Genomic DNA, 7,341 nt, shown 5'->3' on the forward strand with positions numbered 1-7,341 from the left:
ATACACACACACACATGCACAATACACAAAGGAAAGCATGCCTATATAGTATAGTATGATTTTGTTTATATTTTATTTAGTATTATTATTTCACACTCTTTTATTAAATAATGTTAGTTCCTTTGTTGTTATCGCACAAAAGTAATGTTCTGATGTTAGTTCTGAACTAATAGAATATGAACATTTGAACAGGATCTTAAACTGTAATGTCTGTAAAACAGAATTTCAGTTTGAACACAGAGCATTTTGTGATATAGTATTAGATCCTGTTCAGATCAAATAAAAATGTGTTTAGTATTTGTGCATATTTCTGGTGCAATTCAATTATTCAAGGAAATAAATCATTCAAACAAAAAAAGAAACAAAAAACTGCCTTTTTAACAGTATCATGATATATAGTAATATATCGTATCGTGATCCTAGTATTGTCATTTGTATTGTATCGTCAGATTCTTGCCAATACACACCCCTAATTATGATACTATTTTACTAGCCTGACCCAGTTGAGACTAAATTGGGCTGTGACCAATGAACAAAAATGACTTTGACATCCTTGATTGTTAACGTCTTCAGTATTTTTGCATTTCACCAAGTCATCCACGGGCCAGACTAGACACTTTTGGGGGGGGGGGGGGGGGGGGGGGTTGGACCACGGACCACATGTTTACCGCCCCTGTTTTAGTGTTAGATCATGTGTCAAACTCATTTTAGTCCTAGATGTCAACTGGGCCAGACCAGTCAAATAATAACATTGGAAAAATCTAAATTACATAATGACAATGTCCCCATTTACATAGTATGCTTTAAAAAACGTGAATAACATGAACCACAAACAACCTGAAATTTTGCAAGAAAAATAAGCACAATTTTAACAATATTATAATGTCTTATTTTCAGTGGATTTACAAAGGCACAAAACATTTACTAACAGACAGAATATTGGTAAAATTGCTCTTATTTCTCTAAAAACATTTCAGGTTGTACATATTTGCTCAGGTTAGGTCCTATTTTCATGTAATTGTACTTTATTTTTTTTACACTAAAACAAGGAGAACATTTTGGAGTTGTCAGTATTTATAGGTTATTATGATCAGTATTGGGCAAATTACTTTTAAAAAGTAATTAATTATACTTACTAGTTACTTTCCCAAAAAAGTAACTGGATTAGTAACGGAATTACTCTTTCATAAATGTAATTAGATGAAGCATGAAGGCAGCGTGGGCAATTTGAATATAAGAATGGCACGTAAACGAATGGCTCGTGATGAATCAGTTCTTATCATTCACTTAAAAGAGCCGTTCAAAAGACTCGATTTGTCTGCGAACGTCACATCTTTTGTGCCTGGCTGAGCGAGCCAGGACGGATAACAGCTGTTATATCAGTGCAAAGCAACGCGTTCTAACGTTTCAACTAGTAATTCATTAGATTATCCGTTACTGGAAAACAATGACGACGTTATTTTTAACGCTGTTATTCCCAACACTGATTATGATACTATTTTACTAATTATACTTTTTCTTTTTTTCTTTTGTTCAAACAAGGTATAGTTTTTAGCTTACCGGCCAACAGGCTGTAAGCTATTGTCGTCATGCGGCGTCCGTCATTGTCGTCCGTTACAAAAATTTCAGCCGTCTTCTTCTCCGAAACTACAATTCCAATTGACTTCAAACTTGGTATACAGCTTCTTTATGATGATGTCAACAAAAATTAGTGAAATTATTTGGATCCGGATCTGATTCTGGATTTGGTGCGACTTTGAAAAATGTCCCCATTATAAGAGATAGGAAGTGGATCGATGCAATAACTCAGTAAATATAAATGATATCCAGTGTAAATTTCTACAGTCCAGCCCTGATGGGGAGATGACCAAAACATAATGTCCACATGCTGATCAGGATCTTCTTCTGGATCCGGGAACTTACGGAAAATTTCACATGGGCTCTTATGGGAAAAAAATGTCAATCGTCTTTTTCTCCCAAACTCCAGTTCTGATTGACTTCAAACTTGGTATACAGCTTCTGTATGATGATGTCAACACAAGGTATTGAAATTATTTCGATCCAGATCTGATTCTGGATTTGGTGTGACTTTGAAAAATGTTCCCATTATAACAGATAGGAAGTGGATTGATGCAATAAATCAGTAAGTATCAATGATATCGAGTTGGAATTTGAATTTTTTACACATCTGATCAGAATATGACCAAAACATGGGCTATTTCTGCAATACAATAAATACACATAACTGGGTGATAATAAATGGCATCTGGATACATTTCCCAAAGCTTTCAATTTGGCTGGTAAGCTACAGGGCCATTGGTCCTATTTTTTTTTTTTTTTTTAGATGTTTTCGATGTTGCAAGAAAAAGTATAATTACATAAACAGAAGACAAAATGAACACCATTAGCCTCACTATTTTACTAGTTTGACCCACTTGAGACTAAATTGGGCTGTGACCAATGAACAAAATGACTTTGACATCCTTGTTTGTTAACGTCTTCAGTATTTTTGCATTTCACCAAGTCATCTACAGGCCAGACTGGACTCTGTGGCGGACTGGTTTTGGCCCACGGACCATACATTTGACACCCCTGCATTAGATTCATCATTCAGGAGCAGCATTTCCATCCATATATTTATTCCCCCTGCAGATTCATCAGCCTATGTCTGTGTAAGCTCTTGAAAGACAAATAAAAAGCTGAACTAATTGCTGTGGATCCCCTCTGGAAATATCAGCCTCATAGAGGAGCGTGACAGCAAGAAATCAAGCCGTAGAGCAGAGCGGAAAGCCTAATATGAATCACGTTTGCATCTGTACTGGTGGTGTTGGTGTTGGTGGCTGAGGAATAATCATTGGGGAGGCAGTCCAAATTAATACTTCAGCCGAGGCCGCCCCGTTCTCCGTCATTAGGGCACATTACAGGGCCACAATATACATCATTAAACCAGGCATAAACAATTCATTAAAAGGCCGTTAAGAAGACAAGCTAATGTCACTTCTCCCTGTGGTATTAATAGACTGTAAAATGGCAGAGGGTTAAGGAAAAAAAGGATCATTCTGCAACAACTACCCAGTCAGTCATCCTGACTAATAGCCTCGCTAGTTGTGAACTGAGTCGACAACCCAGCGCCGTCACATGCTCCCACATCTGAGGCCTCATCAGAATACGCTAACATCATTTACATTTGTTTTGTCAGCGACGGTGTACTGCTCACTGAAGCTGAAGAAAAAGAAAAAGTGTAATATTAGCAGCCTAATATATTTACAGCAATGCAGACTTTATGTCTTTGTAGTGTCACATTCCCGATAATATATCCGTTGTATTTACAGAATCAGAGCCCAGCAGTGGAATCAGTCATCAGCCGCACAGGTTTATTTGGAATCTGGTGGAAAAGTGAAGCAGAGGCACAATCTTTTCACAAAACACTTCCACAGACGTTCGTCCAGTGGCACAAAGGCCGATCGCACATCCACAACAGATCATGCATTTTATGGAAGTAAATCTGTCTCATCAGATTTGGAATTATAAAAGACATTGAATTTCTAGCACTGAATTTTTTTGCACTGAAATTAAGTATCTGAATGTTTTTTTTGCACTGAAATTAACCTCCTAAGACCCAGAAAATGTCAGCAAAGTACAAACTTTTTTTGTTTTTTATTAAATAAGCGCCTACATTGGAAACATCATGATGCATCAGTTTTTTCAGATGCAGTTTTTTAAAATTTTTATGGAATGTCCTTTGTGGTGGACAGTTTTCTTTTCTTTTCTTTTCTTTTTTTTTTTTTTTTTGTATAAAGTTTTGAAATTCTAGTCCACAACTGTGGACAGAAAACCCATAGCTGGGTCTGAGGAGGTTAAGTATCTGAATTTTTTGTCTGTTCATAAATTTAGAATAAAAAAAATTTCAGATGCAAAAAAATTCAGAAGTAAAAAAATCAGATGTAAAAATTTCAGAAGCAAAAAATTCAGAAGGAAAAAATTCAGATGTAAAAAATTCAGAAGCAAAAAATTCAGAAGTAAAAAATTCAGATGTAAAAATTTCAGAAGCAAAAAATTCAGAAGCAAAAAATTCAGAAGCAAAAAATTCAGATGCAAAAAATTCAGAAGCTAAAAATTCTGAAGTAAAAAATTCAAATGCAAAAAAATTCAGAAGCAAAAAATTCAGACGCAAAAAAATTTAGATCAAACATCCGGGACACCAGGGATCAGCAAGTGATTCTATCTGAAGTCAAACCGCCAGCCAGCCAATCGAGTTACGTTAGGTTGGTCATGTGATGCCGATGCAGGAAGATGGTCAGCGCGGATGCGTGATCTGAATTTTTTGCTTCTGAATTTTTTGCACCTGAATTTTTTGCTTCTGAATTTTTGCCCTCTGAATTTTTTTATTCTAAATTTATGAACATAGTTGAAATCAGAGACAAAAAAATTCAGATACTTAATTTCAGTGTATAAAAAATTCAGTGCTAGAAATTCAATGGCTTTTGTAATTCAAAATGTGATTAGACAGATTTACTTCCATAGAATTTTCACATTTTTACTCCACACAAACATTGAGCATTTAAAGAGCAAGAAGCTGGTGTTTATTCTAGAATAAATGGGTCTGATCGTCGCTGTACATGTAGTAAAGTCGGTGTGTTTGTGTTGCTGTTTGATAGGTTATCATCTTCAGCTGTATTGCAGATTACTCCCAGTATACTCCCATAAATGTGCTGTGTGCACATTTTGGCTTCCACTCAGCCTGTTAGAATATGATGGCTTTCAGCTGCAGATACTTAATTTCCACTCACTGAAGTAATATTTGCATCATCTGAATGGGAGGGCGGCTGTGGGTTTCACACTGTTACCACACCCACCCCGCTTTCAAACACACCTCAGACTGAAAACTAACTGGAAAATATTCGCTTCGACTGAGATTTGAGTGTGAGCCGTCTTCACCCTTTATCGGGCAAGTGACTATTTTTGGTCATTTCCACACATATTACTAGACAGTAGTTGCTTTTCCATTGGACATAAGCGCAAACTTCACAGATATTTACTAAATGTCAAAAAAACAGAAGTGCGTAATGTCACTTTTTCCATTAAATCACAAATGCGATGATTTATTTTTCCATTGGACATATGCGCAAAACTTTACCGATATGTGCTAAATGTCGAAAAAACAGAAATACGTAATGTCGCTTTTTCCAGTAAATCACAAATGTGATGATTTGTTTATTTTTCCGTTGGACATCTGCGCAAAACTTTACCGATATTTACTAAATGTCGAAAACACAGAAGTGCATAATGTTGTTTTTTCCATTAAATCAAAAATGCGATGATTTGTTTATTTTTCCATTGGGTATCTGCGCAAAACTTTACCGATATTTACTAAATGTTGGAAAAACCGAAGTGCGTAATGTTTTTTTTCATTAAATCTAAAATGTGATGATTTGTTAATTTATTTTCGCAAGATGTCACAAGATGTCATTCCATAAACATGGCGACGAACGTAAATATGGTGTTGATTTACAGATATAGTCATTATCATTATCTATTACCCCTCTATCCTGTGCTAAATTAAAAAATGATAGGGTTTCCTGGTGTGTCCACACATACCGCGCCATGTTTGTTTTAAAACTCTTCTTCGCTTGTTATAACATCCGTCAACATCCGTTTTTTTTTTTTGTTCATGTGACTCTAGTTACACAAAAAGGTCTTTCTATTCCAGTTTTGTACAATATACCAATTCCGCTATGCTCGAAAAACCACCTCTTGCAAGCACAAACACTTTTCATTTAAAAACGAGTTTCGGCAAAATTGCAGTTTTTCCATGAGACAAATTTTTACGTGCAAGTTATATTCGCGCAATTTGAGAGTCAATGGAAAAGTGACTAGTGGCAGCAACAGTTCCAATGTGTATAGTGAGTCAACAATCTGAGGTCCAATGTGGTCTCCAGGGTCTGTAAGGTCCACCTCTGTATGAATGTGAGTGGACCTGCTTTGTTAGGTACCATGAGGTAATGGTACTAATGTAAGGGGTGATGTTCAAAGGGATCATGTGGATGTGGACAGGGGTCTGGATCAGCACTTAAGTTGATCTAACGTTCTAAAATACATTTTCCTTCTATGTCACATGTATTTTTCTTGTATTTTTAGCCCGCCCCCCGACAGGGAGAGAAGTGGTTTTTGGTTCAGTTTGTTTCTTTGTTAACACTCCAGCAGCAAAACTTATTGGTTGGATTCATACCAAATTGGGATTATAGATTGCCAGTGACCCAGAATAAATGTGATTAAATTTTGGGAACAGTAGTTTAAAGTTCAAATTTTTTATGAATTTTTAAAATCTTTTTTTTCCCCCATTTTCTTATAATGGGTGAAAATTCAAATGTCTCTAGCAGCAAAACTATTTGGCGAATTCATACCAAATTGGGTTTATAGATTGCCAGTGACCCAGAATAGATGTCAATATATTTTGGGAAAAATAGGTCAAAATTTAAATTTTTAATGAATTTTTAAAATCTTTTTTTCTCCATTTACTTACAATAGGCAAAATTTCACATTTGTAGCAGCAAAACTATTGGTTGGATTCGTACCAAATTGGGTTTATAGATTGCTAGTGACCCAGAATAGATGTGGTTACATTTCGGGAAAAGTAGGTCAAAGTTCAAATTTTTAATGAATTTTTAAAATCTTTTCTCTTCTCCCATTTACTTATAATGGCCGAAATTTCAAATGTCTGTAAAAACATCAATTTTGTTTCAATTTACTTCAAACTAGGTACATATATAGTGACAATAGATGTGCTGACATCAGCACATGCATAGACATGATGACATCAGCTGGATCGATGCCAAAATAACCTACAATACGTGGGAGGGGCAGGGTTTGTTGTACCTGTTTATATGTTGTACTTGTTTATGTGTACGTCTTGTATTTTTTAAATTTTTGCCGATTACGGGCAAGAAGCCAAATATGGTAACTTCACTGAGCTGGATTTTCGACATGACAATACAATTTTTTGACAAGTTACACAAATGTAATAATGTCTTTTCATGTCCTGCAATAACACACTAAGGTTGAAATTTAGAATTTCAGAGTATTTTTGTGAGTGAACTATAAAGGGTTAAAGGAGCAGTCGGGCATCTTTAGGAACATGTGGGTTCTATGTTCAATCCCAGATGGATCCATTTGGTTTGTGCTCTGGGACATGTTTATCATGGCTTAGCACAAATACAGAAGACAAGACAAACTGCTTGGATGAAACTTCATTATCTCAGCTCACATGTTGTATTTAAGGGGCATCACACTGTGTCTGAAATCACCCAGATGAAGATGAAACTTACTTTACAGACTTAACAT

This window comes from Sphaeramia orbicularis, chromosome 16, assembly GCF_902148855.1.
Source record: "Sphaeramia orbicularis chromosome 16, fSphaOr1.1, whole genome shotgun sequence".
In the NCBI taxonomy this organism is placed as follows: domain Eukaryota; kingdom Metazoa; phylum Chordata; class Actinopteri; order Kurtiformes; family Apogonidae; genus Sphaeramia; species Sphaeramia orbicularis.